A 10,835-nucleotide genomic window follows, 5' to 3' on the forward strand; every position below is an offset into this window, starting at 1 on the left:
ATCATGAAATGAATAACGAGGAATAATTGGCGATGGACTGACTCTTAAAACAAATGTGTCATTTTCAACACATCTGTGTCTAAATTTGTCACATTTGTCTTACGTTGCACAGATAAAAATGCATCGCCCTGAAGTTCAGCAGGTGGTTTGGTTTATTCCTTCTTCGCTGGAAACAAAATAAACACAGAATTTGTTTTCTTTTGTGTTCTTCCTACTCATTATCATCATGATCATTGCCGCATCATGATTATTGCTGTTCTTCGTCATCATAATCATTGTCATGATCATCATTGTCATTGTTGTGGTCATTATCATCACCAACACCCCCGACACCATCATTATCATCATCATCAGCATCAAAGAAAACTGGCACACCATATCACACAACAGTTATGTGCCATAAGTTTTCCACTGTGGCTAGGGATCAAGCAAGGCCTTTTAAAAATCCGATTTTACAAACGTATTACATTTATTAGGTGCTGTATATTATTATATGTGGCAGTTTATGATGGTATATTATGCTCACAGTGCATTTTAATCCCACCTATCCTCAGACACATCTTAAAACGTAAAACTTTCACTATACTTGCCTTAGCAGAATTAGTTCATAAATCCATGTGTGTCTCGGCTTAATGTCATTACATTGAGATTTGGATGTAATATATTAAATACACGCTGAATTTATTGCCGGTGATCTTTGTCCTTCACCCTGGACATTTGTGGGTGTGTGTGCATTTGTGTGTGTATGTGTGTGTGTGTGTGGAGTGTGTAGAGGGAGTGCGTGTGTTTGCATCTGCTCGTGTGTATGCCTCCATGACCAATGTCCATTTGAATCTTTGTATCATCCCTGCCTCCCTGGCAAAGAGCATCTTACTATACAGGCAAACAACTACACAACCTCTGAAATTCTATGCTTGGTTTGGGCTATTGCACACACAAAAAAGAAGTGCAAACAGGCAGTAATAATTGCAAACAAGTAATTATTTACATAAAGTGCAAACATAACAAGTGCAGCATAGGAAGTGCAACATAGGAAATGCAAACAGGCAGTAATTATTGCAAGCAAGTATTTACATAGGGTGCACACATAACTAACTATCATAACATAACCCATAACAACTTTATCGACCTCCCTGGCAGAGGGCATCTCACTGAGGCTTCAGGACATATTGTCATGAAACTGCATTTTATGACAATCAACACCTAACATGCAAAATTCAATTGGATAGCATATTACTTTCTGTATATGGTAACTAGTTATATTACTAGTTATATTACTTCAGTACTTTCACTCAAGGCGATTATGCTGATAAGTCCAACCGGTGGTAGGGTACTGAAAATCGGACACAGGCACAAAATAATGTCTTTTAACGTTTTATTTAAAACAATCTCTACTCCTAATTAAGAACTCATGATTAGCAGCAAATGTTAACAAAAAATAAATAAGTAAATAAAATAAAGTGCCTAAATGGGGATTAAGTAGCATAATGACCACAAGCTCACAGTGAGCTCTTAAAAAATAAAACATTGTGTAGGTAAAATTATTTTCAAAGCTGCTTTTTTAACCCTCTAGACCCCAGTAGAATTGTAGAATGTTGCTGCAGTTCATTGAGAATTCTCACTTAAATCAGCATTTTCTTGCTCACTCCAAACAAGCAGCTATATCTCAAAAATAAAAAGAAATTGACAGTCACAAGTTTTTCCATTTAAAAAAACACCCTTTTAATTTGGTACCAAATACATGGCAAGGCGATTCAGGGCGTCTCCTTACGTCAGTGTTAACATTCACAGTATGACAACAAAGCAGATCCCTCCTAACGATAAGCTTTCAAAATACATACAAAACGTCCAGCGCTTCAACCCACACAGTAATAAGATGAGACAGTAATAGTCGCCAAACAAGACACATTATATGGAGAAAAGTCGGCGCGACCCGGTCAGTCCTCCTACCGACTCTTCGGCGCACTGCCTCCCGGAAACTAGCGTCTGTCTCCGGCGGTGAGAGCAGGTAGGTCCCGCTGTTTAGTGATGGTGATTGGGTCTTGTTTTATCAAACAGGAACAAGACAACATTTAGATCAAAAGACTTCAACTCACAATGTCTTCGTAACTTTCCACTACATACGGCGGTCAGGTTCTGTCTCACAGCACAATCTGAGAGCTTCATAAGGTTTTAAAAGCGTGACGCTTAGCCAGCAAAGCCATTTTTTGATCTACCGGTGAAGGACAACTAAACCCGGGGAAAATCAAACGTGTCAGCATCACCAGATATATTTTCCGGTTCCGGTTCATTGATGACAACTTGAAGTATAAAAAAAAGCTCATAACTTGATTTTCTGTTTTTGGTACATTTTAAACGATTTATAAATGACGGACGCTCTAGAAGGGGCGACGGAGCGTGCGCGCGGACAGTAAAGCCCGAATTAGACTTCTCCGTCGAACTGCCGCCGGAGGAAAGGCATAGATGATTCCGGCGGTCCAAGCATTTATGGTTCTCCGTCGGTGATTGTGCAGTACACCACCGAAACACTAGACGGCAGTAGCGTGCTTTGTTAACACAGAAGTAATAACAGAAGAAGTAGTAGTGTTTACATTCTCTTAAACTCATGTTCTGGGATATTTCTCACCATTAATTCAGTGACATCTGGTAGTCTTTATAATTTGGGGATGAAGTGTCCTACAAATCCCTCCTCAGCTCGTCTCTCTTCTATCTACTCCATTGTTTTCACTATCGGCGGACAGCAACCGAATACAGGTAGGAGGAAACACAAAACGGGCCAATCACCGTTCTTGTGGTCATGCGTCGCCGTACGTGTAGTTACATTTTTGGAGAGGTGCACGTAAGACACGGGCAGGTCCCTCTGCGGGCGACGCCGGACCTACTCCGGACCGCCGGCGGAGCTCCGGCGTGGTTTGACGTGCAAGTATAATTTGCGCTTAAACAAGAGGTTACGTCAGACCTACAGTAGCTGAGAAAAAAAGAGGGGATATACATATTTTACTTAAGTTGCTCTTTGAATCATCGCAGCTGTGCACCAAAACAGTAACAAGTTACTGTTTTAAATTAAGTAATATTATTACAGTTACTCACAAAAGTAACTGTAATAATATGGCTGTCTAACGATTAATTTTCTTAATCGCGATTAATCTCTGAATTTCAATAGTTAATCGCAATGAATTGTGTTTTTAATCGCATGTTTACAATTATTTTGCATTTCAAAACAGTTTTTAAGTCCATATTAACAAGGTAAAGCAATTCTTACCAGTGTCTTGATTGGGAATCAAAGAACACAAAGAAAAAATTTACTTTATGATCTTTTATATTATTTCTTTCAAATCAAAAGAAGTGCAATGTAGACCCAGTTAATACAATGTCTACTTCTTACAATTTAAGTAAACAGAACGGTCTAAAAATGGGCTGCCACAGCAGGATATTTGTAACATTTTCAATTGTCTAATGAAGAATATAATCTTCATAATTCTCCTGTACTGCACAGGGGGAAAAAAAAACAATGTCCCAATGACAGTAAAGTGAAATGAAAAACTGCACTCATTAGACACATCAGATTCAGAACTGTTGTCTAAGTGCTAACTTTTCTCCTATTTCAATCAGGAGAGACTACGATGAATGCTCGAATGAAAAGTTTATTCATGACATAAAACTAGATGTAAACTTTGGCGTAAGCTCCATGGAGGAACTCCTCCCATTCGTGAAGTTAGGAGTACATCCGGGATAGACGTAGGAATTAGGATGTCCCCCCGGGGAGTTCCTCTGGAGCCTGGACATTGGTGGTGGAGGGTGGTGGAGGGACGAAGGTAAACACAGCGACTGGAATGACAGCACCATACGGCATAGATCTGAGAGAAGGGCAATAGCATAGAAGGTGATGAGTATATACTCCCGTCCCTTAGACGATTGGCTCTTTGAAAAAGAGAGGGAAGTGACGGCTAACTCTGATCGGTTCTCTGGAAAAGAGGGAAAGTGTTCACCAACTCTGATTGGGTAAAGAGAAAGCATGAGTGAATGATAAGTAGTCTTCCTGATTGAAATTACGTAATACTTCACTTCTTTTCTTTAAGCCAATTGCTAACATAATTGTTAACATTATCTCTTCTTCTGTACAATGTGACCAGAGAGTGAGAACAGTCTTTCACATGGTACTGTCGTTGCAGGTGTAGCTAAGTATTTCTGTGCGAGGTGCCAAGCTTTTGTAGGCCCCTGCATGTTCAGACCACCATTTCAATGGACAGTCTTTCATGGAGATGCTGGGCTCTGCTCTGTACCGATCCACAGAAGTGTCAGCTGTTTCTTTGTTAGGCTGCTGGGCAGTCTCTTCTTTAATCAACCTCCAGACTTCCTCCCTTTCAGATCTGGGAAGGCATTTCAGATCCTTAAATCTGGGGTCGACTGCTGTTGCCACTTTCAACCATTGGACATTAGTGCTTTCTTTCCGATTTGAAAGGTCAGTTGTGAAGGCCTCTTTAAACCGGAGCACATAGCCTGGATCATCATCAGAAGCTTCTATCACCCGGAACAAATGGCACAGTGCAGGCAGCACCACTGAGCAGGTTATGTATTGTTCTCCCCCAAGGAGATCAGTCACCTACCTGCCATGAAAAATAAAGTGCAATTAATTGCCAGTTATAAAAGAAACAATAATTCATCATTTAATACTTTTGTTGCAATTAATTGCCAGTGATCAACAATTAATCACATTTGCATTTTCTACAAAATAAATGTTATTGTGATTTTTTTAAGTAGCTTACCTGCAGGGTTCAAGGAGTGTTTCAAGCTTTTTGATTTTCTCGAATTCGGCATTGGTCAGCATGGCTGGAGTGCTTCTTTGCTGATGGAGATCAAGTGTAGCTTTGAGTGCATCTTTGTTTCTTTGAAGCCGAGTGATCATGCTCAGAGTGGAGTTCCATCTGGTCGAAACATCTTGGAGTAGTCGGTTCCAACTGTTGTCCATTCTCGGCTTGTTCTCGTCGCAGTTCTGCTGCGTTTGCTGGACTATGCTTGAAATGTCCAACCAGTTTGCGGCATTTTGTCAAGACATTCTCGAAACCACTGTCACGGATTGCCGTTGTAATAAATCTCTGTAAACTGTGCGCGATACACGGCATGTGTTCGTATGGCAGGAGTCTTGCTGCTGCTGTCAAATTTCGTGCACTGTCCGTGCCAATTGTCGTCAGCTTCCTTGCAATATCCCATTGCTCTGCAACTTCGGAAAAATGCTGGGCATATGTTTCTGCATAGTGTCGTTCTTCAGTATGTCGAACCGTTAAAGCAGGTGCAATGGGTGCAATGTCCAATCAGTGTCTATATCATGGGTCTCAAACTCGCGGCCCGCGGGCCAATTGCGGCCCGCGAGATGATATTTTGTGGCCCCCACCTTAATATGAAAGTTTAATGTTAGTGCGGCCCGCAAGTTTTATATGGATGGCACTTTACAGTATTGTGTGCGGAGCTGAACGAACCTACCAATCACGGTGGGGTATATGGCTCTCGGGGGTGGGACATCGACCGGGCTTGATGCAAGCAGAGAAACATTTCTCAATGAGTGAAAGTTACAGCAGCGTTGCCATGGAGAGTTTTCTTCCGTGCCTGGCTGGCTGCCTCGTTTCTATTGGGCACACGCGGACATTCGTCCCAGCGCGCTGCGTTCACAACACTTCCAAAAAAAAGTTTTTAAAGTTGCTGCCCAGCGGGACATTATACGTATATATGTCTCTCTCTGACAAAATAAATCAAAGTGATGCGTACGCGGCGGGATAAAAGAAAAGTAAGGAACTCAATGTAGCCTAATGTAGTCTGCAGTCATATAGCGACACCTGTCCGTCGGCGATAACAGTCCCCGGTAACCCGGACCAATTATAGGGTCGCACCGTTATTTGTGGGTCATTATTTTTTATTTGCATCGCGCTATTTGCATTGCCTCACACGATGAACACTACATATATTTCTATATGATGTCATTTGTTTTTTTTGTTTCTATGACTACGTTTACAACAACAACAACAGCACGGTGTCATTTCCGCTTCTTTTTCCTGTAACAACAGCACGGTGGATAACACTCCGGGAGCAGTCGCCTTTTTGCGCTCGCTATCCCGGTACTTTCTACCATCTACAAATGCCATGGTGTTCATGTCATCATGAAAGACATGAACATCGAGCGCAAAAACAAAGGAGACTGCTACCGGGCTATTATCCGCCGACCGCCGTGCTGCTGTCACAGGAAAAAGAAGCGGAAATGACGTTCAAAAAGCGGAAAAGCCATGTTCAGAAGAACAGTTCTTCAATGTTCTTCAATGTTCCATTCATGTTCAGGACAATTCATATTCAGAAGAACCCATTGAGGTTAAAGAACTGTTAATAAAGACGTTTAAATCTTATTTTGTGTTAAAAAATAAAAATAGACATTTGAGAAGATTGGATTTTTTTTAACAAAGCTTTTCTTGTGGAATACCTGATGCGGCCCAGCCTCACCCAGACTCTGCCTCCAGCGGCCCCCAGGTAAATTGAGTTTGAGACCCCTGGTCTATATGGTGTGCAGTTACTCCAAGATAATTTTGATTACTGACTGACGTCCAATGATCCCCGGTTAATGCGACAGCATTTGCACTTTTCAGGAGTTCCAGTTTAGTTGCTTTCTCGTTTTCATACAGGTCGTGTATGCGTGCAACAATTGTTCCCTGCGACGGTAAGGCATATGACTGATCAGAACATGCCAACCGAAGAACGTCCCTTAGACCCGAGTCTTCTATGATGTTGACTGGTCTGCAGTCAGTTGCCACCCATTTAGCAATCGCTGTAGTTAACTTCTTAGATGTAGTTTCATCCACAGGTCTGTGGCGATTCCCACATTCTAAAATAGTGCTTTGCCGGCTTTGGCGAAGCGGTTGCCCGTTAGGCTGATGACGTTAGCACCTGTATGTTTGGCTCGTAGGTGGTAGCTCAAACTCGAAATACTTAGGTGATATTGAAATTCCATTTGACACAAGATGCATATTACTTTTGATTTGTCAACTGAGCCATCTAGGAGTCTTTTAAAGTGAAACGAGCCATTCAAAATCCCAGTGGTGTCGTTTTTTTTTATCCATCACCGCGATGTGAATTACACAGGTAATTACACAGCCAGCAGGATGCAGCAGCAATCCATGGTGCTTGATTAGCCAACTAAGGGTGTGTAGAAGGGACAAAATAACACAAAAAAAAAAATGCGTTATGCATCTGATATTAATCGCATGCGATTAACGTGTTAACGCTGACAGCCCTAGTAATATTACGTAATGCGTTATATTACGTAACTCGCCCCAACACTGACTGTGAGTGAAGCGTTTTTTGTGCTGCTTTTGCATTGCTGGGTGCCTTGTGTTTTCCTGCTCTAAGGCGCCTTGCATTTTTGCGCTTTGAAAACCCCAAGTTGAAAAAAGTTCAACGCAGAGCCGAAAGCCGCCCTATTATATTATTATATTATTATTATATTTGGAGTAAAGGTCAATGCTGTACTATCACTTTTTAAAGATGATATTTCATTGATCCATCATAGTGCACTAGGTTGTAAATTAAACATATAAAAAAGCAATACATATATAAAATAATGAATAACCAATAAAGTAATATGTATATTTATTTTTTTTTATTTTGAAGAGGAAAACAGATGGAGCTAGAAATGGTTCTATGATGTTAATCTCTGCTGTAGGTCTTATCATCCTCTTCTTGTTCTATGCCAGATGTGCAGGACAGAAGTTTCCAGAGTCCTCTGAAAATCTTCTGATACCGTTCTGTTTTTTTAATTTCTCTGGCTGTGGGTTTGAACAGTGACTTCAGCATAGTGGTCTTATTGTTCAGGGTCAGGCATGCAGCACAGAAATTTCCTGAAAAATCTCCTGACACCCTTCTTCTTCTTTGCCCTCTTGCAGTTGGATTCATCACTGAGGGCCGAAGCATTGTCATCTTCCTGTGTGATGCAGGTCTTTGTCTTCTCCCTCTGGCTGGGAGCTTGAACAGTGACGTTCCAAGCGAAGTCTGCAGCAAAGTAAACTTCCTCATGGTCGTCTTCCTGTTCGATGCACATCTTTTTCTTCGCCCACTTGCTGTGGGTTTTCCAGTGTCCTCCACAAAATCTTCTGCTAGCCTTGTTCTTTTTTGCCCACTTGCTGTGGGTTCGATCACTGAAGGCAGTGCATCAGCATCTTGCTGTTCGATGCACATATTTGTTTTGGCTCTCTGGCTGGGGGCTTGAACAGTGACGTTCCAAGCGAAGTCCAGTGCAAAGTTTACTTCTTCATGGTTGTCTTCCTGTTCGATGTCAGGTGTCCAGGTCAGAGATTTCCAGAAGCCTCTGAAAAGTCTTCTGATGCCCTTCTTCTTTTTTGCCTTCTTGCCGTGGGCTTCATCGAAGAAGTCTGAAGCATCGTCCTCTTCCTGTTCGATGCAAGTCTTCTTCTTGCTGTGGGTTTTCCAGAGTCCTCCAGAAAATCTTCTGCTCCCCCTCTCTTGTTTTGCCCTGGGCTTCTTCACTTGGCTGTCATCCGACTCAACTGCCTTGCTGTTGGTTTTGCCCAGGCAGTTTGTGGCCAAGTTGCTTGGAGGAAGGTCAGGGGTATCAGACACACTGCAGTCCACAGTGGCATCTGCCGCCTCATCATTTGGAGCCAAGTTGTCTGCGGCCATAACTGACGTTGTCTCAATCAAATCCATGCTGGCCTTGGCTCTTTCAATGGCAACCCCGAGTTTGTTTGCCAACTCAATGAGTTCCTTATCCATAATATCATCATTAGTTGTTTTTGGAGGTGCAGAGGGGCCTTCCACCTTTGGGGTCAAGTCATCTTCAACCACAACAATGTCAGCCTGCAAAGCAGAAGCTGAACATTCAGTGGTCGGGTCAGCTGGAGCCGGGACACAGTGGGATTTCACACTGAGCTCCATAGTAGCCTCCTGTGCCACAGCCGCAGAAGGAGCCAAGTCACCTCCATGTGGAGAAGGAACCTCCACATTTTCAGCCAGGGCTGTTTCAACGTTCTGGCAATGGGGCGGTACCGCGGCACTCATGTTCCTTTGAACAGAGGTTGTACCGGAGGCCTGAGAGGTACGGGAGACCTGGGGGGTACGCAAGGCCTGGGTGGTACGCGAGGCCTGGGTGGTACCTGAGGCCTGGGTGGTACCGGAGGCCCGGGAAGTACGGGATTGCTGGGGGGCACGGGAAGGTACAGCAACGAACAATCTATTCCAAAGTGCTGATCTGGAGTTGGATGGATTTGCATATTCCAGCATATCCCTTAGTCAGTGGACAACATCCAGAGTGCATTCTCAATGTTGAGATGCAGCGTGGCCTCTTTTGGGTTGTCCGTGAAGGACAGGTCTGGATTGGTGACCTTGACCTTGTTGATCAGATTGAGTAGCTGACTCCAGACTAGCCTGCGTTCTTCTCGGCAGCTGTATTGGTGGTCATCGTCCTGTGAGAGGGCCCCCTTGAGGACCCTCCTGACGGAGTCCTTGCTCAGTATAAGCATCTGGAAGAAGAGAAGAAGAGTAATGGTTAATTGTCATTTAATTTCAACTCCATGTGTCACAAATGTATAGAATAGAAAACTTGAATGTCCTCATTGAGGCAATTTGTTTTGCAGATTAAAAAACAGTTACAGCAGACAGCACTTATTTCAACATTCAGCATACACTCATATCACATGGTAAAAGTGTAATCACCTTTTACGATAAAAAGCATACTGTGCAGTACTAATAATACTAATACTAATACAGTTTCAGTGCTTTGTTGTCAACAACCTTCAGGTGACATGCACATAGCAAGACAAAATACATACTATACAGCATGTATTATACAATATGTACATATCCGGATAAAGTGCATACTGAAGTGCACACCTTATAATGCAGCAGCACATTTAACTACATCATGAGTTAAATCGTTTACAAGTATTAATGAAAAAAGTAAAAACAAGCAACCTTAAAGAAAATAAAGGAAAAAAACTGTAGGACTGGAGTAGCCTACATTTAATTGGCTAGCTGTTTTTATGGCTCCATCTTATCTCCACTGTGTGTGTATGAAATGTGGTGATGTGACTAGATGTGATTTTTTGTACTTCAACATGTACTTTGTAATTTATTGTATTGTTTGTATTGTATTTTATGTCGACCTGCCCTGGGACTGCAGGTGGAAATTAGCAAATAGCTATAATCTGGTGCAAAGCATCTTTTCTCTTTTCTGAGATCAATGTTCTCTTTTGCACATGGTCCCTGACAAATAAACTTAATAAACTAAAAACTAAAACTGCCTGTTTAACTGAGTGATGGCTGAAGGCATAAATGAGTTCCTGATTCTATTTGTTTTAGACTGTGGACATCTGAACCTGCGTCCAGATGGTAGAGCCCCAAACTCATGGTTAAGAGGGTGGGAAATATCTGCAGCAATCTTATCTGCCATTTTATTCAGTCTGGTCAAGTATAGGTGAGCTAGATCTCTCTGCTGCTCGCCTATGATTTTACCATATTTACCACAATCCTAGTCTGTTTATGTGTGCCACCTTAGCATTACCATACCAACAGACCAGACAATTCCACAGAATACTTTTGCTATATCACTGTATGTGATAGTATATTACTAGTTAAGTGTATAAGCAAGTATACACCAATAGCCCACATTAGCCTATGAGGATTTTGTGTATACCCAGCTAAAAATGACCAGTGTAAAGTAAATCTATCAGAAATTGAGTCAATCTGCACACACACTTAAGAATGAGGGCTACATTGTGTGTGTGTGTGTGTGTGTGTGTGTGTGCATACATGTGTGTCTGTGTGTATACCCTTATGTTCGT

General features: G+C 42.2%; 1 pseudogene; it reads right to left on the reverse strand.

The window, feature by feature from the left end:
• Positions 1 to 4,104: 4,104 nt before the first annotated feature.
• On the reverse strand, positions 4,105 to 9,054 carry LOC139925101 (E3 SUMO-protein ligase ZBED1-like; annotated as a pseudogene).
• Between the last annotated feature and the right edge of the window lie 1,781 nt (positions 9,055 to 10,835).

The sequence above is a fragment of the Centroberyx gerrardi genome, chromosome 5, assembly GCF_048128805.1.
Source record: "Centroberyx gerrardi isolate f3 chromosome 5, fCenGer3.hap1.cur.20231027, whole genome shotgun sequence".
Classification (NCBI taxonomy): domain Eukaryota; kingdom Metazoa; phylum Chordata; class Actinopteri; order Beryciformes; family Berycidae; genus Centroberyx; species Centroberyx gerrardi.